Source organism: Eulemur rufifrons, chromosome 7, assembly GCF_041146395.1.
Source record: "Eulemur rufifrons isolate Redbay chromosome 7, OSU_ERuf_1, whole genome shotgun sequence".
NCBI classification, from domain to species: Eukaryota; Metazoa; Chordata; class Mammalia; order Primates; family Lemuridae; genus Eulemur; species Eulemur rufifrons.
Window position 1 is genome coordinate 159,645,422 of NC_090989.1, and position 23,793 is coordinate 159,669,214.

At 42.0% G+C, this 23,793-nt stretch overlaps 1 protein-coding gene across 2 annotated transcripts in view; it reads right to left on the reverse strand.

Annotated features, from left to right (window-relative positions):
- ERC2 (ELKS/RAB6-interacting/CAST family member 2) overlaps nt 1-23,793 on the reverse strand; it is an 887,395-nt gene that overhangs the window by 91,796 nt on the left and 771,806 nt on the right. Inside the window, exon 18 of one of the 2 annotated variants that reach the window (XR_011233902.1) lies at nt 3,108-3,296. The exons of the other annotated variant lie outside the window; for it this stretch is intronic. The gene's annotated coding sequence lies outside the window, so the exon portion shown is untranslated. The remainder of the gene's footprint in view (nt 1-3,107; nt 3,297-23,793) is intronic. 2 annotated transcript variants of the gene reach the window in all.

The window sequence follows — 23,793 nt, forward strand, 5'->3', positions numbered from 1 at the left end:
GTCCTTCCCTGCCAAGCCCAGAGGGAGCCTGTCTCCCTATTCTCTGCTCTCCTGGCTCTCTGTATTTATCCTTCAGAGTGTGTTTCAAAGTGTGAAAATGTGGTTATTTGCCAAAGCCTGCTCAGTGTCTGTCTTATCCCCACCCACAAGGGCAGATTAGCTTCTCTTAGCAAAAGGAAGGGCTCCCTCATGTACCGACGAATTTAAGGTAGTGAGGAGACTTTCCACCTCTTCCCTGGAAGATCTTTACAAGCTAAGAGGAAGCTCAGAGGCCCTACTGGGCACTTCCCCCTCCCCCATCCCACAACCTCTCTCCTCTGCAGAAGATTTCAAATGGGGGCTTCCTAATGAGCAAATAAAGTCCAAAACCAGAGGTGCTATATTGATAAAATAATAGCCTGTTAATGTGAAAGGTAGAACTGGGGATAGTCAAAACAAAAACAAGACACAAAACCAAAAAACCATCGACCTTGTTCTTGGACCCAGAAATCCTAAATCTTTAGGAAACCTTTGCCTCAAATCCAATTCATTTTTTTTTAAACAAATCATATTTAAAATATGTATTTCCCCCTTTCTCACTGTGAAGAGCATCCTGAGATATACTTTCACATTCCATAAAAATCCAAACAGCTGCTTTGTTCCCAAGTCACATAGTACATTTAATATCCCAAAGATCAAAATTGGCATTCACAGACAATTTTATGAAAAGACAAAAAACCCAACCAATATGGTCACCATCTTTCCTAGAACGCAACGAAGACAGTAAGAATCATTTATTGGCTCCATCAATATTCTGGTGTAACACAGAGGATTTCACACTCCACATCTGGTCTCTCCAGCCATGTTTATTCAGTTCCTACTGTGCTTGCCAGGCCGAATTTCAGAAAGGGAAATTAATAAAAAATACACGACACTAAGATGAAACTAAACTACTTTAATATTTCCTTAATGACTCACCAAATCCTTTCAGACTTTGCTATGCTACAAGATGAGGCCACTAATGATATTAATATATCATATATCAGTATATGTAAATATCAATATATCATTATATTAACCAGTGGAGACAGTGATTTAGAAATGTTTTATCATATGAAAAAAAATACTTTAGTGTCCAAACCTATTCTTTAAACTTCACAATTCTCTCTACTGCCTTCCCTTTTCTGGACATTCCTGCTGACATCACACAAGATCTCAAAGGCCAGTGCCACCTGGCAGGGCACTGGGGGAGGGAGAGAACAGCAGGTGATGTGGCTGGGAAGGTGGGCCGGTGACACAGCATGCCAGCCCTTGTGGGCCTCAGCCAACCATTTATATTCATGACAAGTACAAAGGCAACTGCCTGGAGGCGGTTAGGAAGTGAGTGTATGATGCTATTTACAATTTATAAAGATCACTCTGCTAAACTATCTGATGAATTTGTGCCTTATGATGAGATCCTAAGCTCCTGGATGGCAGGACTACATGAAGTTGCTCTCCTTTTAATACCCCCATATCGTGTCCTCGCGGTTAATTAAATCAGTGGCTCTCAAAATCTTGTGTGTACCAGAATAAATCACACACAGGCTCATTCAAATACATCTTGCTGGATTCTACATGATTCAGTAGGTCTGGGTGAGGTATGAGAATTTACATTTTTAAGAAGTTCCCAGGTGATACTAGGATTCGGGTTGCTGAATCAGGCACTGTACTTAGAGAACCAATGTTTAAATCTGTTTGCTGAATAAATCAATCAGTGAAGGGATGGGAAAATGTTTTTAAAGCAAAACAATAGAAATAATCAGTGGTTTGAGTTTGACCTAAAATGCAATCATTTATTCTCGTTTTTATTTTTCTTTTTTAAATTATCCTCTTCACTGTATTATGTGATGATAACAAAAGGACTAACCCATTGCGTGCAGAAGCACTCTGGAAGGAAATAGATCGTTGTGATTAGACAAGATGAGACACTTCAGAGACTGCATTGCCGAGTTTAATTAGAAATTAAATGTCATTCAAAGATTTTTTTTTTTTGGTAAAAGTATGTGATTTATTTGTGTAGGCAGTTATTACCTGCCTGGATCCACAAAGGATATGAGGTGGTGGTAAGGCATCCCTTGGTGCTATTCCAAAACTGAAAATTAAACTAAAACTTTCTGAGAACTCAGGAATAAGGCTCACCATGGCCATTGCTATTTGGTTCAAAGTGCACAATGTTGATGAACACATCTCCTACAAAACAAAGTGGATTTAAACTCTCTTCTTAGAAGGAACCCCCAAAGATTCCAATTTAGGCACTTATTATGCCAAAGCAGAAATGCAACTCAAGAATGCTAAGTCAATAGAGACTCAGAACCAACACAGGAAGAATACACTTCAGACCTAGGAGAGTTGAGAGCACATGGCTATGCAAGAAGCACATGGCCAATGCCCTGTGGTCTCTGCGGGTTTATTCTGTTCTACCACAGGTGAGGCTGTGGTTTTCACGTGCAAAAGTCCATCCACCTAGAAGTCATTATTGCAGACCCATCAACAACAGACAGTTCAAACTCAGGGACAGCTTGGGGTTTGAGGGTTCAGTAGGAAGCTGTCTTGCCTGAGGCCTGCAAGATCATAGGTTCATGTTCTTCTTGGGGAAGAGGCTGGTTTGGCATACCCAGGACTGCGTAGGGCTAGCGAAATCTCATCTATTCAGGATCTCAGGGTCTAAGAAGTTGACTGGGTTGGAGAATGGGGGGAGACTCAAAACAAGTAAGGCTACTGAAAATCATAAGCCTTGAAAAGCAAGTAATAAATGCAATAGTCATTAATTAGCAACCAATGAACGACCCTCTTCTCTGTCCAGGTAGCAAGATACAAACCACACTGTGTATGGCCACCATGAGGCCTACACAGCAATGTACATCATGTGGATGATAAACTTGGATTCTTGCACTATGATGGGTAGGAATCACGGAACACTCTGGCTACGAATTAAGTACAAAAATAACAACCTCTACACTCTAGCAAAAAATAAAGTACATATAAAGCCCCCAATCCAAGGTCATTATGCAGAGTCTCTCTGAAACCCAGCACCCCACGGCATTTGCAGTTACCCACCTCCAAAAGGGTAAAAGTAAACATAGGACCTGCTCTGGTGTTAAACTGCCACCGGATCCTCCCTGCTGTCTCCCTCCTCCTCTTCTTCTTTACAGACAGGTAAAGTTGGATCTCTTGAAGGAACTGGGGGCTCCCACTCTAGGCAAAGGTTGGACAGGTGATCAATGTACAGCATGAGATTTGGCTGTGCCTACGTGCCTCCGACTGAGCTGGATCATCTGGGGCAATGAAAATTATAAGCAACAAGAAAGCAGTATTAACAGCAAGGGTAGCACACACCACAGTTCCCTAGGACACCCAGCAACCATTCCTTTCCACATTCAGTCATTCTGCATACACTCATTAAGCACTGTGCCAGGCTCTGGAGGGATAGTAGTCACAAACAGAACACAGGCCCTGTCCTCATGGAGCATATGGGCTATTCAGGAGAAAGACAATAAGACGAGCAATCATCGGACAGCGGGTAAGGAAACCTGGAGGGGACCATGGAGCACATAGCAAAGGCAGCCAACCCAGACTTGGGGTGGGAGGAGGTGGAGAGGTCAGGGAAGGCTTCCTGGAAGAAATGACATGTAACACCGAGCCTGGAGGACCCATGGAGTTAGCCAGTCATGACTGGGGTAGGTGAGCACATGCAAGATTCCTGGGACAGAGCTGAAAGCCCTTTGTTTGCAGCTATTCTCCAGTCTGTAATCCTACACCCAACTGGAACACTCGGATTTGGAGTCTGCAGCCTTTATCACAGGAGGACCTGTGCTCCTCCAATGCCCAGAATCCAGCTGCATTTCAACCTCTTCCAGTGGGATCTCAGGAAAGGAAAGAACTTAGAAAATACGTTTTTTTTTTTTCTATAAGAAAAGAGAAAAAAACAATAACACGGAGTTGAACTGCTACAGAACAGACCCAATTGCAGCGACCTGTTTTCTGCACACCAGCATCAAGGGGAAGTGAGAGGTCATCCTCATCAGGTTGTTGCAACAGACAAGAAGGTGGACCCTCATTTCATATCATGACATAGGAGCCCACTTTGCCCTTTCCTTTTTTCCAAGTCCCTGGGAAACTGTAGAAGCAGCATTTATTCCTTTTACCCTTCCTGTTTTTGATGTCAAAAATGCTATCTCAGATAAGATACCTGCCACTTGTCTTATGCAACTAAGAGAAACCAGAGAGCTTATGAAGCCAATCTTGTCAGGGGCCTCCACATGGCGGAAAAAAACAAAAGCAAAACCAACGAACCAACCAACCAAATAAACAAACAAAAAGCCTGTGAAAGTCCCAGTAACTTGAGTGTTGCTCAGGGTTCTAGCTGCCTTTGCGTTATGAAAGAGACCATTGTAGGGAACGGTTTAAGACCGGCAATAAGTATGTGGTCATTTACCAAAAACACACAGTCCAAAGTAGCTTTCTGTTTCAATATTATCATATAATTCAAGTCCTGCAAACAACATCCCTGATTGAAATAAAAAAGGAACAAAACCTTCCACTTCTAAGAAGCAGAGCAGGCAGCTATTTTAGAGACAAAGAAAGGATGTCTTCTTAACCTATGACAACACAAATTTGTTTAGGTTTTCCCTCCACTAAGTAAGTAAGCAATTAGGTTTTTTTACAATAAAAATATCCCCGTGCATGTGCAAACACCAGAGGCGATCATATAATTACCCTGCCCAATCAGATTCAATTGCTGACAGTTGAGTTCCCACTGCTCATTAACTTCAGCTGGAGGAGAGGTCTTTACGGAAGCCCTTTCCATCTCTTGACAAAGCTTCCTATGATGCGGTGAGCAGCCTTGGCACTACCTCATGCGGGATAATCATCCCCAAATCACCAGGGCCAAGGCCAGCCTACTCTGGCTTCCCTCTGAGAAAACATAAAGAGAAATTCGAAGACACGTCGGCTTAAACACCCTTGCTTCATTTGGGGATCTCACTTCTAAATATAATAGTAACCTTTCACCCCCACACTTTAAGTGCCGTAATTACGTAATTAAAACCAATTATGTCATTTAACAGAGACTTTTTCAAGATACACAGCAAGCCAATTACCTCAATCATTGACCTCAGAAGATTTCCCACACTGACTTGCAACAATAGGGATTGGGATAAATTTAGACACTGGCTTCCGAAGCCTGGCATGGACTAGCTGGGTGGGTCGTAGCTGGTCTAGATACTTCCGGACTCTAGAAGCTGAACTGAATGCATTGGTATCTAACACCACCACTACCTGTTTGCACAATTCTTCTCATATCCCAAGACAATGGCCTGATTTTTCAGGCCTCTCCAATAGTATTATTCCTTCCATGTTGCAGACAAGAAAAAGGAGGCAGGGAGAATTATAAAGTTATCTGAAGTTAGGCAGCTAGCTAATGGCAATGCTAGGCAAGGATTTGAGTCTTCCACGGCAGAATCCCAAGCCTCTTAGTAGCAAGTTGTGTGAGAAAGTGAGAGAGTGTGTGTGTGTTTATTCTACTGGGCATCCACCCACTCCCCCATTTTGACTATCTCATCCCAATTTCCCTTTGCGGCAACACATCTGCCCCACTTTCTGCCCACAGTGCACCACACGAGGTTCCACTCCAGCTCCGGGGTGTGCCATAACTTGGGCCACAGCCAATCAGCTCCTAGCATTCCCCTAGCCACAGCATTGGTTCAGGGATGAGCACGTGATCCAATCAAAGCCAATGAGACACACTGCGACTCTGCTGAGGATCTGAGAACCCTTCCTATGAGCTCTTGGTGTGAGGAGGGCGCTCTGGCGGCCCAGCAGCCATCTTACTACCACCACAGGAGTGAGGTGGAGAGGAGCCAGGAGCTATGGAGAGAGAGAAGGAGAGAGGGAGGGAGAGGGAGAGAGAGAGAGAAAGAAACTGGTTCTCGGAAGCAGCCGCCTGCATCCCTTCCCGCCAAGAGTAGGAACACTGAAAACATGGGTTAGATCAAAAGCACACCGGAGAAAACACGAAGAACACCGCCACCTGCAGCTCGGGCAGGCTTGATTACAGGATGGAATCAATGCACCGAGGCCCGGAGCAGCAGTCCTGCCTCCTGTTCGCAACACAGTAAAGTGCCTCCAATTTTTGAGTTATTTAAAGAACATACCATTTTATGGGCAGGAGGAAGCACTTTAATCTGCAAAATGATTTTTATCACAAACTAAACATCCTCGTAGCTTTTGGGTCCCCTGCTTTTGTTGAAGTTGTCTATCCTTGGAGCGGAGACAGCTGTTGGAGCTATGAAGATCTGCCTCGACCCTGCACTTTGCCCTGCCCACTGGTACCCTGGTGCGCTGCAATTCCTGGATGCATGTGGGATGCAAGAACTCAGGACGCTCGTACTCGTCAAAAGGGAGCATTCTCTTTCTTTTTTATTTTTTCTCAGGCCTTCAAGGAAGACATAAAAACAAACAAACAAACAAAACCCAAAAAACTCCAGCAAGAATTCCACTAATGCAGGGTTTTCTTTCAACCTTGGCACTACTGAAGTTTGGGGCCAGATAATTCTTTGTTGTCAGGACTGCCTCGTGCATTGTAGGATATAGAGCAGCATCCCTGGCCTCTACCCACGAGATGCCAGTAACACCCCTCTCCTCAATTTGGGACAACCAAATATGTCTGCAGACACTGACAAATGTCTAGGGGTGGGGACCAAGATCACCCCCACCTTGAGAACTATTGCTTTAATTGAACATTTGAGGAATTTATTGGATTTTCCACACAGCATCTTTAAAAACATAATTCCTTGTAGTACTATGGTGTGAGAGTGAGGGAGCCATCACCCTTTTTAGAACTTTACAAGAGCCATGTAAAATATCCCTTGAAGGGAACTGACTTACAAAAACCCAGGATAGTGATACTGCTATCTATCAGGTGAGGAAGTCACCTGACCCATTAAGAGTCAGAGTTGGGAAAGAAGGTATCAAATAGAAATCGTTCTACCTAAAGACCAGTAAGAGGAAAAGGATATAGAGGAGAAAATTAGAAACAAAGGTGTCTACACTACATAAGATCTGACGTAGGCATTTGGCTCCTTACTTCCACAGGAAAGAAAATGAAACCTTAAGATTACTGTTGGGTTTCCTTGATTTAAAACCAAAAGCCAAAAGTGTGGAAGAGGCTGGGCTCAACAGAAATGATCCATCCAACAAAGGACTAGAACTTACTCACTCTAGGGGGGGAAAAATAAAAAAGCTAAAAATGGTAAAGCCGCACTGATTTGAACAAATGTGGGAGAAGACATTTAAAATAAGCAAAATTGATGGATTTAGAGAATATTTTTCAAGGAAAGGTATTTACTTGCTTTCAAATGCCAGTAGTTACCATGAGTGGGCTAGCAGAGGTCTCTCCTTCAGGATTGATTTGAATGAGAGGATAAGATAGAATCATTGAATTAATTAATGTATACACTGTTAGGTGGGAAAGAAGGGCTTTGAATTAGTTTGTCCTCTCCATCTGCTAATTAGTTGTATCTTCATACAGGTAGCTTCCTGAGACTAGCCCAGGAATTCCAGAATAGTGAGGTTCCAATGAGGCTTTGCTTCAGGACGCAGACTTCTATGCACCTCAAGGTACTGAATTCTCATCAAGTCAGTAAGGAGAACCAGGTTGGTTTGTATGTGAAGACTGGGCTTTCTTAGGGGTTCAACTACGTGAAAATATTTGGATTCTAGCAGTTTCTCTCTCTAGAAGTTCTAATGCCTCAGGGGATGGAGAGGTATATTAGGGACTTCAGATGACCAGAGTTGGGACACAACTGCTTCCTGGTTCCAAGGCAGCCTCCCCCTCCCGCTATGAGCAGGTCACAGCTGTGCTGTGCTGCCCCTAAATCTTCCACTGCCCCCACTTCTCCCTTTCCGCCAGAGAAATCTGACTGCTTAGGCAGCCACCCAGTCTCAAAAGGAGAAGGAGCAAGAATAAAGTTGTCTCTGAGCAGCCTGGGTTCTTCTCCCATTGTTCTTTTAGGTATATTGTTTATTTTATTTTGGTAAAGAGTTTAGAACACACAGTAACAGAAAAACAGAATCACTTGTCTGGAGGTTCTAGCAGAGGTCCACAGTGTCTCTTCGGAACTGTATAAAGAACTGGCCCTTCTAGAGTTTAGCAATTAAATCTAGAGGAGCTAGTCCTCAAATCTTGATAAAAAACGAGCTTTTCAGAACACAGTCTTCCTGTGACTAAGCATCCCACCCCAGTACCTATCTACTGAAATCATCTGTGCCGGCCAAGAATACCTGGGTATGCCAACAGACATAGAAGGGAAGAATAGTCCACTTCCCAGTTCCTGCTGGCCCTAAAGCCAGATAGTGAGTCTTGTGTTTGGATGGAGGTGCCTCCTCATTGAGTCTACATGCTGGCATGTGAACATTTTGTTTGTACTAAAGAAGTTAGTCAAGGTGAGAACATGTGCTGCTGTTTCTTAAAACAAACACGCAAATATAAAACAAAGCTTTGCATACACCATAAGGTAAGTTCTGCCCTCTCCATGTCCTTTCAGTATAAAGTGGGGTAGGGGAAGCAGTCTCATTGGGGTGGCAGGTGTCACAAGAGGCCACCCTCGTGGTCAACAATTGAAGAAGAACTGCTCAAAACAGCAACCCTTTGCTTTTGCCAGTGCTAAGCCTTACTCCCAACGTCAAAGAAAGTACTTTAACAGTGTGGAATTTCAGTTAAGGTAGGAGTTTGCATCTAGAGATGTTCTTCTTTATTTAGCAAATATTTATTCAGCATATCCAGAAATTTTATGCAAAATTTGGTGTATGTGCTTATATGCTTTATTTTGAGGAGTGGATTTATTGTCATTCTCAGATTAGTTTGAAATTCAGAATAAAAAAATTAAGCAACAGTTGGCAGAAAACTATCCCTTAATTTTTTAAATTCATTTTAAGTGTAAAGTTTGACGATTTTGAGTAAATTTATAGACTTGTGCAACCATTACCACAAACCAGTTTTAGAACATTTCCATCATCCCCCAAAGATTCTGTGACTGTTTACAGTAAACTTCCCTTAATCTTTGCAGCAAAAGTTCTAGAGTTGAAAGAAGGCTCTTTCTACATCTGCAAGGCTGATCCATTTTCCCCTTCTAAGAATTCTACTAAAAAATTATTCGCTATTTATCTGAAATTCAAATATAACTGGATATCCTGTATTTGTTAAATTTGGTAACCCTAATCCAGAACAAAGCAGAATTAAGCAAATAATAAATGAATGTTCTTATCTAGAAATAAATGTACTTTTTGGGAACATTGTAAATAAACATGAATTATTTTATTAATTTTGAACCACCTAGGTTCTAAGATGGTTAGAACCTAGTTCCAGTTAGAATTTCAGCCAAGAACTAAAGCTGCAGAGACAACCTGAAGAATTCACAACCCAATTTCTGTTTTACAAGCAAGGCTGGGACCTCAGGTACTCATAGGATCATATGCTACATTTTCCCTGAAAGGCTAAAGTCGATGTAATTGTTAACCTTGCAACTCACAATCAGAACTGGACATGTGACTTTTAGGGGCACAAATTATAGGGAAATCATTCTTAAACCTTTTGAGGGCCATAAACTCCTTTGAGAGAATCTGATTAAAGTTATAGACCTTCTCCATGGGAAAACACATGTAAACACACAACATTTTGCAGACAATTGTTTTTGATGGGGGAAAGGTTTCAAAAATTCCATGACATTGTTCGTGGACCATTCAATGGTCCAAGAGCCTGGGCAAGTTAAAGCCATCCTGAAGTCTTATGCCTTGCTTTTCTTTTCCTCCTGTTTGTGTGGGGAGGGAAGAAGTCGGGATAATGGCAAAGGAACTGGGTAAGGCAAGAACACATGGCCAGGTGACCCTTGGTCATCAGTGGTAAGTCCTGGGGAAATTTGCCTGAACTCTACAGACTCGAGTTTCATTGTCAGTAAGATGAACAGATCAGCCTGACTCCATTTTCCCAGGTTATGTCTTACAGATCTAGTGGGAAGGAATCTGGGAAGGGCTCCTTCAGGTCCTGAAGCACTGCACACAATTTTGTATTTAAAAAAAAAAAAAGTTTTAAAAACCACTAGACTGCATGGTGACTGAAATCGCCAAAATACTCTGAGTTCTAAGCCTTCTGATTATCTGATTCTAGATTCTACAGAGTAGAGGGGCCAGGAAACAGTTGGGGAAGATCTGGACATTCTTTTTATTTTAGTTCAAGGAAAAAAGGCATTTGGCTCAGATAGGAAAGACATCCTAACCCTGACCACTCTCCAGTCCTGCAACATTTCTTTTCTGCTTTCAGTTGTTCTCTTTCCTTCACGTGGGAAACTGTCTACAGATATGGCAGTGCTTTGCCAAAAGCTGCCCACTTTCCCTCTGATAAAAAACATTTTTCTGGATTATATGAATTTAAGTTAATAAGTTTTCCTTTGGGTACCAAAGATACCCAGTGATCCATTATATCATTATATACTGTTATGCCATCAAAACTAGTAGCCCAAATGGAGAAAGTGTACGTGTGGCCAGCTCTGAGCTTTAGAGATGGTATCTCTTTTGTACCTTAGAGCCATCTACAAAGTAGGTCCCAGTATTATTTCCATTTTTTCAGAAGAAAAAAACTAAAAACTGAGGGGGAAAAAAGCTAAGTGACTTATACAAATTAATCCATCTAGCCAACTGCAAAGATTTCAAGTCACAGAGCCTACACTCATACTATGTTGAAGAGATTAATTATACAAACTAAAAAGAAAAAACAGGTTTTATTAATTCATTTTCTCTCAAAAACAAATAATCTAGCACTTTAGGAAGTTTATTATCATGTCCAAGGATATGAACTATTTTGAATGTTTATGTGATACTGACATTTAAGCAAATGTACCATGTTCATAGCTATCACCTCAAAGGAAAATATATTATTTAGTTTTTTCGTTTTATCTTATCTGTCCTGGGTCCTTGGAACAGCCTGACAAATGCGTACACTCTGTTCTTACTTGTTGTCATAGGACACTAGCGGCCTGCTGGGGAAGCACGCTGGGAAGTACTGCTCCACACTTTGTGTCAAGACTTTAAAAAAAAAAAAAAACAGAGCTTGTGTAAATCACAGACAAAGTTGACAAATTTCACGGCTTAGTCATGGTTAACATATCAGATTTCATGGTTTGACAGAGATTAACAAGAAAATCATATTAGAGTTACACCTATTAGTAGATTCTCAGATATTTGGTAAAGAAACTCCAAGCCCTCCACACTCCATTCCGGCCGCACACCACTCTCCTTCCTTGCCCCAGGGATGTGGGGTCTCCCTGTTCAGGGACAGCAAATGGCATCTTCCATGGCTCCTCAGAGTCACCTCTTGACTCTCACAGGAGTGAGCCAGTGTCTAGGGGGCCCCAGGGGAAGGTCTTAGCATCAGTGGAATAAAGAGATTTAGCGTTTATAACCCAATACATAAAACCGTAGGGAGAAAAAAATATGCCCTATTTGTACACACAGGTATTTCACCCAACATTGCATGTGCTAAAGAGAGGAAGGAATTCTCATTGTGGGAACTACGACATTCTAGGTAAAAATTAAGTTTTCATGTCTTTGTTAGGCAATTCAGCAGAGGCCTTGTTGTTAAAAGCAGTGGCATGCAAGCAGGGACTTCAAAAAGCCTGCAGACTGCCTGCCGAGCCATTTGGCCTGAGGGCCCTGCATATCCTCTTTTGGGTAAGAAGCGGCTTGCTTGTCAACTTTGCATAAAAGACAGCCAATTTGTCAGCCATTTGCTTTAATTCTCTTTCTGAGTCTTCCTAACGATAAACTCCATATACCTTCTGGTCTTCAGGATCATACATCTGACGGGAGGATGGAAATTCACTCTCATCTCAGGCTGGTTTCCTTCCCCGGCCATCCTCCTGAGTCTCATAGGATGTCCTTAATCAGAACCACATTACTCGGCTAGAGGAAGTCCTTGTGCAGACACGCTGGCAAGACGCTATGGCAAACTGTTTCACAACATGGAAGGTCAGATTGGGAATAACGGCTGCAGTTACCTCCTGTGTTTTCTTTAGTTGAGAAAATTAAGGCAGGGTGCCTAACTCTTAAGAAACACAGATTTGGATAAGTAGTGGCCACTTAGGAAGGGACTTCATTAACTGCTGAGCACAATAGTCAGTTGTGGAAATGGAAAATTTTTTACATTCCAGGTATTTTGGACAGGAGCAAGGATTTCCTCATTCTATACAGATAGGTTTTTATATTTCAGTAGCACCCTAGATTGGTCAAATAAAAATAGCTAAGTTTTGTCAAAAAAATATCATCACTTGACTGTGTGTATTTATAGACATACATACATATACTATAAACATGTAAGTGTGTTGGACAAATGAAGCACATTTTAATAATAATGGTTACCATTATTGTGCTTTTTAAAAAATGTGTCTTTCCATGGATTATTTCATTTAGACTCTCAACAAACTAGCATGGTCGGGACTATCTTTGTCCCTATTTTACAAATGGAAAAAAACTAAGATTAGAGAGGGAATTTGAGCCACAAATTAGACATAGAGCCAGAAGTCGAACCCAGGAGTGTCTGACTCCTAAGTCTAGCAAATTGAGCCCTGGAAATTCTCATCAGTTCCATCTAGATGAATGTCCAAAGCTGACTCAAAAAACAAAACAAAACAAAACAAAACAAAACACCCTCACAAAGTTTTGGTGGGCAGTGAGCAAGGAGGAGCTGTGTGAAGGAGTTAGGTGTTAGTCTAACCCTACACCTTCATCCCAGGAGGGCAGCCTAAGGCTTTGAGTGGATGGAGGTGGGTGTGAGAAAAGGCAGAGTGCCGCAGAACCCCGAGATCTCGCTCCTTCACAGAGGTTGCCCAGGACCAGCTTGTCTGGGGAGACTCACAACCCAGAGGGACCAGGGGACTTAGTGCAAATCTGCCCCCCACCCACTTCCCTTCTCATGAGTGGGCTCGCCCTAGAGATTTGGGGCAAGAAATATTTCCAGTGTGCCTCTACCTTAACTCACACCATGGGGGCAGCTAACAATTACAGAAGGAATGAACTTTTCCATCAAACGCCCTTCCATAAAACCATTTCCCAGGAAATGGAACACAGCATGGAGCTAGCCAATTGCAATTTTCCACCAACAATGAGTATGGTGGGGCACAGGTACTATATTTAAACGATTTTCCTCCAGTATTTTGGCAAGGCTGTCTCAAGGAGACTTCCAGAGTTGGGCTGAGGTCTCATTCCCCTCTGGCCAGAGGGATTGGAATGTTTAATACCACCCCGTCTCTTCAACACCCATGTGTAAAATGCCAATAAACAAGCCAGCAAAGACCTGCAGGCCTAATTGCCTTTTAACTCCGCCAAGATGATAAACTCCCAGAGCAAGGAAGGAAAGACTCCCAGGGATTTAACAAGTTTATCTGCCTGCCACTTGAACATTTTCTGTCTGCCTGCACTTCAGTGAGTTCACCAATAAAAGGATAAAAGGCCCTGGAACTTTGGACCCCTCAAATGGCCAAGAAGTCCCAGATTCAAAACGTATGACAAGCAAAAATTAACCTGTTAACCGAGTTCTGTTTTAGGTGTTTGTAAGGTCTAGAGTGAGGGAAGCGGGGCCACTTGCCCACTTCTAGCATTGGCCACTTCCCTTTTATTGACCAGGACCTACAAATCGTCACCTACAATAAAGAAAACTGTTCTCACAAGCAAACCGGGAAAGGCAACCCATCCTGAAACCTCTGAAAATTAAGTCAGAAGACAGCATTGACAGGAGAGAAATTACATCCGTCCTGGTGATGGAGAAAATGGAGTGTGATCACATGGAAAGTCATGAGAATTGTGTTTACTTCTCCAAGGATATTTTTCATTTCTCTCCGAACTGACTTTCAAATTAAGCATGTTGGTTGTTTTTGTTGGTTTGCACCCTGCCACCCAGAAGAAAAATTCTGAGAGCTCTGAACTTTTTTGAATTAAATTACAAAAGCAAAGCAAAGCAAAGCAAAACCAAACAAAGAGACTTGGGGGTAGGCACAGAGAGGCAGTGCCATTCAAGATGTGAAAGTAGGGTGAGTGGGCATAACCTCCCTGGGAGGCCATTTCATAATCCTTATCAATATCAGTGTGTGATTTCCCTTTTAGGAATTTATTCTAAAGAAATTATTGGATAAGTGAATAAAGGTTAAGCATGAGGAATTTTAGCATTATAACAGGGAATAAAGACAACTAAATGTTCATCATTAAGAACTGGCTAAATAATGTAAAATTCTATACTCTACAACTATAAAAGTGATGCTATAGGTATATATTTATTAATGTGGGAAGGTGTTCAACATACAATGTTAAGTTCAAAAAGCAAATTATAAAACATTTATAATATAACCTTTTTCTAGAAACTATATATAGAAAAACTAGAAAGATACCTAGTTCACCAAAATGTTAGTATTTTTGGATGGTGAATTATAGGGGATTTTTATTTTCTTTTGCAAAGACTTTTGAATTATTTGAAAATTTTAATGACAAAAATGCATTGCCTTTAGAAATTAGTTAAAACTCTAAAGCAAAAAAATAAAACATTCCACTGCCACCATCACGCTTCTGATCAACAGGAAAAGAGTCATCTGAAGTAATGTTATGGAAAGATTCAGCTTCCCTTTCTTGAGAAGACATGAGCAAAGAACACTAAAGGATTTGGTCTTGACTTACCAGCACATATAACTGTTGTTCAAGTGTATTCTCCAGTGAGATGAGAATGGAATGGTAAAACCACAAGTGGGCTCAAAACCCCAGCAGGTGACTTTCCCAAGGAGCCCATGTTTCTCTTGTCTCTTAAATCAGGGTACAGATGCCGAGAGCTCCTCTATTAAGCTAACCTGTTCTACCTAATAAAACAAGAACAACTCTAGAGTAGGGTGCTTGCCAACTGAAAAATCTGGAGCACTATTTTTCTATTAAAATCTTATCCATGTTTTTCCTATTGGAACCTGGAAACTGGACAAATTCTGAAGGAATCCAAAGGGATCTCTTTAGAAAAGAATTCTGTTAACACCAAAAGCTCCCCAAGCACTACCCAAAGAAAATGCTAGGTTGCATTATGCTGAAATGTAAAAGCAGGGTTCAAACTCAAAATGATGTGTCCTTCACACCAGGCTTTGTGCCCATCAGGGCTTATGCATTTGTACACTGATCCCCACACATTTCTGCATCTCCCTGCTTCATAATTTCACAATCAGTTCCAGATTTCCTATTTCTCCCACAATATAAGGCATAAAGTTCCAGATTTGGAAGATGCAAGGTTTAAGGGTATAGAAGTACAGTGAAAAGTATGATAAAATAAAACCAAAATTGAAGTTTTCTTGTAGACCTACTGAGAAATAACAAATTGAAGATATACCTTGGGACCCTTAGAAACTGTTAAAACAAAGATATGTGTAAGGATTTCATGCGTAAAATGAACCCTTTGGTTGGTAGACCTCCTTACCAACAAACGGTGGTATGGGAAGTTAAAAGTGTTCCTATGTGCTGTAATAAATACATCAGTGTTTTAGGTATGCCTGCCAAGGCACTATAATGCTTCTCTCAAAATTCAGAACTCTGTCCCTAGATTTCAAGACAGAGTACACTGAAAGATCAGGTTAATCTAGGATAAACTTCATCTCTTGAGTTCAAAGACAGCTGGCCTCTCTACGGGTTTCAATTGGAGGTTTCTTTGAAGGATTGCTCTCAAATTCATTAAAGAAATTTCACTGACTTCACAGACTTTGGCATTAAATAGATAACCTGAGCTCTTCATTGCCCTGCAAAATGACTGTTCACCTTTGAAGCTCTGCAAATTGGGATTAAGTTGGCTGTTTGCCTTTTACCTTGAAGATGACTCCACTCCATTGATCAGTGAGTACCCGGGCAATCACCTGGTTGATCAATGACATAGAATTTATCTCTATAATGTGTCGCTTTTAAAACACACATCTTTTCATGGGTTGGCTTTGTTATGATTTTTGCTTTACTTGTAGTGTTAAGGCTTGATAATGATGCCAGCCCCCCACACACTAAAAATTCTGGAAGTAAATCATGTTTTTAAAATCCAAATTTAATTTTCAACTAACCTGAAAGACATGTGGAGTTCTTAGATGCAGAAATTCATTTTTAAACTCTGCTTTGAATTTCACCTACTCAAGCCCCGTAGAGAACGAGGCGTTTCATCCGGCTGCTCTCCGGAGCAGCGTCAACTTGCTTTTCACAATGACTCCGCACATTCCAAAGAAGGCTTGGCATAAACACATACGCTTTCACCCTCTAACCCCACCGTCTGCTTCCTCCGCACCCCATAATCTAAAACATCTCTTCTTCACAGGTATATGGTCTTGGATTTGTCACAGTATACGTGAGACTTTACAAGGCCAATAAAATGACAGCTGCACAGAGGGGACTGGGTGGCTTTTACCAATTCTGAAACACCACTGCCTTTAACTCCCAGGGATCAGGGACTTGAAAGCACTCCGATTCACTTAGCTCTGTGTTCGTCATAAAGTTAAGGCTAATCAGATTTTCCCCAACTCGCAGCCCTATCTTAAATCCTCAGGCTTCTCCTATGCAAACTTAACTGATGGAAGATGTGATTATGCCTTCTCAGGTCATAAATTCTAGATATTTATAACATAACTGTTGTCATTTAGGTCAATTAAGATGCTTTTACTGGCTCGGAACAACTACCTATGGGGCTTGTCAAATACTCTGACAGTGGTTTATGACCTTTACGGTGATTTTATCTTACAGGGATATGAAAGATGGGTGCCATGTGAAAAGGGCCAGGAGGCTCTTGAAGCACTTTCCCCGTATTAGCATCACCCATACCCCATGTCCATTCTGTCCCCTTTCTTATCCATAAAAACCACGATTTGACTCTAAAAACCTCCCCTAGAGTTGGCTTCTTTGATCACCTTTTCTCTTCCAAAGACCTAAGAGCCCCCTCCCCCTAAGAGGGAGATAACACCTCCTGAGACACTGCTATAAAACACCCAAGTGGTAGGCTGCCGAACACCCAGCTGGGAATGCCAGACTTCCACATGCATAGCATGTCCCTAAAGACAAGTGGGTTTTACTTTTCCCATGGGCAGATACTCCCTCATGAAAAGCAGAATAGGGTGACGCAAAAGAAGAATGGAATATATTTGGAAATTTCATACAGCCAAGTTATAGCTTCTCCTTTTCCCTTGTGGAATATCACTTATCTGCTATCATTCCCCTCCTGCTGTTCCTTCTTTCAAGAAGGCCCCTGGGTACCCATATATTCTAGGGATGGTGCTAGGCCAGGGACACAGAGATAAAGTCCCTGGCTGGCTAAAGACAAAGCCACATTAATAATTTTAATGCAAAGTGTTAACAGGCAGCAAGAGAGTCATGCACAGCAAATTCTGGCAGCACTGAAAAGTGGCATTTCCACTTTTGGAGGGGAAGAGAGGTGGTCAGGGAAGATTCCCTGGGAAAAAGAATTCCTAGTCTCAGCCTTAGAAAATGTGAGGAGACAGCTAGGCCAAGTGGGGGAGAAGAGTATTTCCAGAAGGAAGAGCAAGAGCATAGGCATGGGTTTGAGGAGGGCTAGGGTATGTGGGCAGTGCCAAGTGACAGTGCTGGCCCAGGCAGTCACAAATTCCTCAGAACTGTCAAACAGTCAAAACAGTCAAACACTTGTTCATTTTCAAGAGTCCTATGAAAGTTTTTGCTGTTGTTAAAAATGTTAAATATTCCACTTTGTTTGTTTATACTCTACCTTGTTCCAGAAAGGATTAAGGCATCTAATACCAAATAGAAGAGGCTCATGTTACTGGAGAGGGGAGGAGTGAGGGCTTGAGTTACATCTGAGTAGGGCTTGGAGAGTGCACATTCAAACTCAGAAAGCTTTTCTAAAACAGAATATTCTGATTCAATACACAATTCCCCAGCTGCTGGGCGACTCGGGAGGAGCTGAGAACCCATTTCTAGCAGAAATCTGGGAACCGATGAGCTTTATCAGCTAAGCAAAATTCCAGATAAAGAATTTACGTCCTCTCATTTGTCCTCCGTGCCCAGGTGTGTACTTACCTGTGTATGACCCGAGGAAGGTGCAAAGCAGCATAGTGCAGGGGGAGACACAGGCTCCGTGGCCTGGTTTGCATTTCAGTTTCACCACTGGGGTAAGTCACCTAGGCTTTCAGTCCCTCAGTTTTCTCACCTGAAGACGTAGCTCATAGCAGTCTCTACCTTGGAGGATTATTGTAAAGATTATAAGAATTAATACATGTAAACAGTGCCTGGCACATATGAGGTGCTCAATAAATACTGGGTGCAATGATTATTTTCTAGTCCTCTGCTAAGCACAGAGAGAGCAACTGAAGCAAAGACCATTGCTTTGTCTTAAGGAATATCCAGTCTAGCTGGAGATAAGATCACCATCAGGGAAACTGTGGTGGTGGAGAGAGGGGAGTTCTGAGGAGAATTGGGTTAGGACCCTAACCTCGTCAGGAGGTCAACAGAGTGGGAGATAATGACATTTTCAAAATTTTAGAGGAGGCTTCCTAAAGGAGCATATCTAGGCTGAATCTAACAGGTAGGCTTTAGGCAGATAATAGGGGATTTCAGATAATGGCAAACAATAATCACAAAGACATGGAAAAAGGAATGAACACTATATTTTTAGAAGAGGAAAAAAATACCCCATTATCCGGGAGTAGTGGAAAATTCATAAAAACTGCTCAAGGGGACTCATTTGGGAGGAATTTGAGGACCAGGCAGAGGCAGTTGAGCCTGATGTGGTTGGAAATAGGGAGGAACGGGCCATCTGTCATCAAGGGAGGGGCACAGAGAAAGTGGTGTTTCAGGAAGGTGAACCTGGCTGAGGCAGCAGGTTGGATGGGCTGGGAAAGTTCTGAGTCAGGGAAACCACCAAGAGGCCGCCTCAGGGGTGAGGTGATACGGCTAACGCCAGACTGGTGCTGAGAGGACAGACAGGAAGTGGTGGACGGGAGAGGCGCTTGGTGGGAGGAACTCGCTGGCCCTGGCCAGTGACTAGACACAAGGTCTAAACGCTCGGGGTCTGCAGTCTGCCAGCATGGGTCTGTGGCCCAGCTCAGCCACGCAGCAGTCTTGCTGGAGGGCACTGATTCAGTGTAAACCAACCTCTTCCTTTGCAAAATGAGATCAGAGAGCCTACTTCACATGGTCAAGAGCAGTTAGCACAAGGTCAGGCTCATCGCCAAAGTGGTCAAAAACTGGTAACCATTTCTGTAGTGCTGGTATGATAAAGAAGAAGGAAGAAAAAATGAGAGGCCAGAAAACTGAGGTTCTGTACCCTGTCCCAAAGCCACTGACTGAGACACAGTCTTGCTTAGTCCCTGACTCCCTCTTGCAGAGACCTCATTAATGTTTAATCTCAGCTATTTAATGCCTCATAGATGTAAATGGAGACCTGTTTATTGTTTTCCTTTTATTACATACCCAACCCATTTCCATCTCTCCATGGAAACCAAGTCTTTCCAAATATATCAAAAGAATGGTTAATAACTTTGTTTCATTTAAAAGAAACAGCTTAAGTTTCAAAAAAAAAAAAAAAAAGGTAAGTACTTTGCACTTTATTTCATAAGAAGAGGGAAGAAAAAAGATGACACACTGTACTAGTGATTACCTGCCCATTTTAAGCCCCGTCAGCAACACAAAGACTTCAACCAAAGCGAAATCCAGGGTGTATTATCCCTTTAAGCCCCTGTGTTAACTCCAGGGGACTGAAAGGTATGTCTGCTTTTCTACAGGAGCTTTGTGGTAGGTTCAGAAAACCTTTAAAGAAGTATCGTATTATCTCAGGTAGGTGTGTTCCAAAGAATCTAAACTGAATGTACTTCTGTTTTAACTCCTAAAAAATGTTTCTCAGCTACCTAAGTTTCCCAAAGTTCATCTTGCACAATACATTTGCAGAGGTGAGTCATGTTTGACATAGTAAGTCTGGAAGTAAGGAAGTGGGTAGCACAGGGAAATTCCTCCTTAGCATGCCTTTTTCACCCTTGCAGAGCTATCCTTGATGTGCCAGGCTTTGCCTCCCTGTTAAGCTCAAGGTATTTGGAAACAAAGTTTTGAGAAAAGCCACAACGTCAAAAGTGGTCAGGCAAATGACTCATTGCTGATCGGCACTAGTGATCAGCCCTGGTGGTCACCATGTAAGGACTTCTGACCCTTCAAGAAACCAGCGGGAGAGAAATGAGGGAGTAACTTCCCCAAGTATTCTAAAGCATATGTGCTGAGGACCTTCCAGTCAACCTAGACCCTATGCCTGGGCAATTATCATTTTTTTTCATCCTTTACACATGCAACTGATTAATATTACAACATAAATGAGCTTTTACTAGCCAGTCCTGCTTCCTTACTGAATAAAGCCCAAGCCAGTGATTGCTTTTATTACAGAAGGAAATACATGGCTTCTCACCAATCCTTTGGATAAGGTGACATGGAAAAAGTAACCTCTAACAGATGCATGGTACAGGAGAATTGCTACTGCTCAGCAGAGAAATAAAACCCAAGGAGAAATGCCTTTAGCCACCACAGAAACTCCACAACACTCATAACTTGCTGTCCATACATAAGAGCACAGTTGTAGGTCTCCTCTGGCCTGGAATTCTGTTCAACACGTTAAAAACCACATGACCCTAGGCAAGTGACATCTCTGAGTCTCAGTTCCAGCCTTTAAAATGGAACCAATATCTACCCACCCTCATAGGATATACAGGTCAAATGGGTTAGTGCATAGAAAGTCTTTAGGACTACACCTGGCATGTGGGAATCATTCTATAAATATTAGCTATTGCTATTAATGTAAGATAAAAAAAAAAAAACACAGCCTCTGTCCCACTGGACAGTGTTGTTATGCAGGGTTATGAGGAAATTATTTTCAGTGGAGAAATCCTCCTTGAATGAGATAGGAACACATTGGAACTTGGCTTCAGTTCCATAACACTGTTGGGTTAACTGTTTCTTTAGAAATTTCTTTCTTCTCTGGGTCTATTTAACAATCATCTTATGACAGAGCAGATTAGACTGGCCCTATGGGTGACCGAATGTTGTCACTTTAATACCTGAAAGCTATAAATTGTCTAGACAAGAACAGTGAGAAGAAAAATGTCTTAAAGTCATGGAACCATGGGAGCTGCCCAAGCCCCTGAAACCCTTTCAGTTTCACCTGTCTTGGTAGAAACACCAAGAGGAAAAGTGTCATGCCATGTGTCACAGGTAATGAAAGGGACAAAGGCAGGACTGACATCCTCAATCTAAAGACTTTCTGGCTGCTTCCACTTTTAATTAAGATATTAGCTGTTCTTTAGAATTTCAGTAGAATCTGACTATAAAATCATCTGGACTGGGTGCCAATTTTGGGTGGGAGAAAGGGGATGAGGGTCATATTTTAGTTACTGATTCAGTTCTTTCAGTGGTTACTGATATATTCAGGTTTGCTCTATATTTTATTTTGAGTAAATTTTGGAAATTTTAAAAGGAAATTGCTCATTGTATCTAATTTTTAAAATATATTGGCATAAAGTTATTCATAATACATTTTATTATTAAAAAGTCGCTATTGCATCTGTAGTTACATCTCTAGTTTTATTCCTAATGAAGCATTTTGTATTTTCTGTACTTCCTTTCTCTTGTTTAACCTGGACAAAGATGAGACTATAGAAGAGATGTTCAACAGAACTTCCCGCGACAATGGAAATTATCTTCATTGTACGACACAAATAGACCTGCACTGTCCAATACTACGGCACTAGCCACTAGCTCAGTGTGGCTACTGAGCTCCTACTATGACGAGTGTGACTAAAAAACTGAATTTAAAACTTCGTTGAATTTGAACTAATTTAAATTTAAATAATCACATGTGGTGTTTACCACAGTGAACAGCGCATATGTTAATATATAGTCTTTTCAAAGATTCAGATTTTATTTTTGTGGATTACCTCTTATTATTGTTGATATTTTCTATTTCATTGACTTATGCCTTTGCCTTAAAAAACAATTCCTTCCTTCTACTTCTTTATGTTTACTCTATTTTCATGAAGACCAATCATTAGCCAAAACACAGACTGGGGCAGGGTTCCATCGAGGCCTAAATCCCTTCTTCCTGGGATTCAAGTCCCAAAGGCTCAGTAGGAAAGGCCCATGAAAAGGTGATGGAAAAGAGAAGATGAAAAGCTGCAGGCTTCCAGAGGAAAGCCAAGCCAGGAACCTGGCTGTTAAGAATATTTTCTCTCCTCCCCAAAATGAATTGGTTGATACCAATGTGACACTGAAAGGGAAATCAAAATGCGTGAAGAGCAGGTTGTGGACTCGAACTCCCATGTCACTGGATTCTTCCTTGGGACTTAAGGCTCTGACACATGATACTTTGTAGACAGTGTCCTGCTAGCCCTGCTGAAATCTGGACACGATGGGCCTTTTTTATATGGGGATATTTTTTTCATATAAATGGAGTTCAGAACCAGGAGCTTAGCTATCCAGGGATTTCACCATTTGGGACTAAGAAGTAGAAATGGAAGCAACAGGAAAAAGATGCAGATGTACTGCTGTACAGGGACCTGAAGAAATCTCCCTCTGCCTGGAGGGAGTCTGTCTTCAGGTTCGAAGACAAGAACCACCCTCCATAAAACAAGAATTCATTGCACTTCCAGTCCCCCGGGCCTCGCTGCTCACTTGCAGCCAACGAGCAACACATACTGAGAAGCTCCCTACCATGGGGGATGCCAGGGCAGTGGGGTGACAGGGAGGCCGCAGCTCCCAGAGACGATCACAAGTCACTGCACCGTAAACTCTAGAAGGATTAGGCTGCTTCTGTTTTGATGCCTGGGATTGGAAGAAAGGTGAGAGGCTTACCCCAGAAGGATTCTAAAACATCAGGAATAAAAAGAATGAACCTTAAACACACTGAAACTTATGGTGACTTGGAGAACACGTTAGGGAAAGTTAGCTTATGATTTCGAGGTTTCCCGGTGATTTTACCAGAGTAATTCAAGTTGTCTTATAATATTCCCTGCCTCATGCTACTTTTGAATTGTATTCTAAATGACCTAAACACCTTTGTTATGTAATTACCTGCATACCCAGAAAGCCACTAGCTGTTCCCTGATAATGTATTTCCTGATAATGTATTTCCTGAAACAACCAACTGCAGAGCCAGGCACTCTGCCAAGGGCTGAGCTCACAGTGATAAACCATATAGATAAGGTACTTCTCATGGACGGATATTCTACTGAAGACAGGCAGACATGTTAACAAATAAATAACATAATTCATATGGTGACAAGAGCTATCAAAAGTACAAAACAGGGAATGTGATAGAGAAGACATGGAGGGCAGGGGAGGGCCTTGGGATGGTCTGGGAAGGCCTCTTCAGGAGGCAGCAGCTAAGCTGAGCCCTGCATGATGAGAAGGAGCCAGCCTTCTAAAGATGGAGGAGGGTGGGTTCCAGGCACAAGAGACAGGAGGCTCAGAGGTCCTGCGGTGGCAATAAGCTAGTCATATTGGTGGGGAATGGCAGAGAAACAGCCAGGGTTCCAGGAATTTGGTGAACCAGCACAAGACGGTATGATAGGAAGAGGAGAGAGATACTAGAGCCAGACTAGGGGAGCTCTTGTGAGGCAGAGTGAGACTCTGGATTAGTAAAGGTTCATGAAATATTTGAGGCTACTGTCGTAAGGTATATCATCAGATAAGACAGTTTTTATACTTCCATACTGACCTTCAAAGCACAGT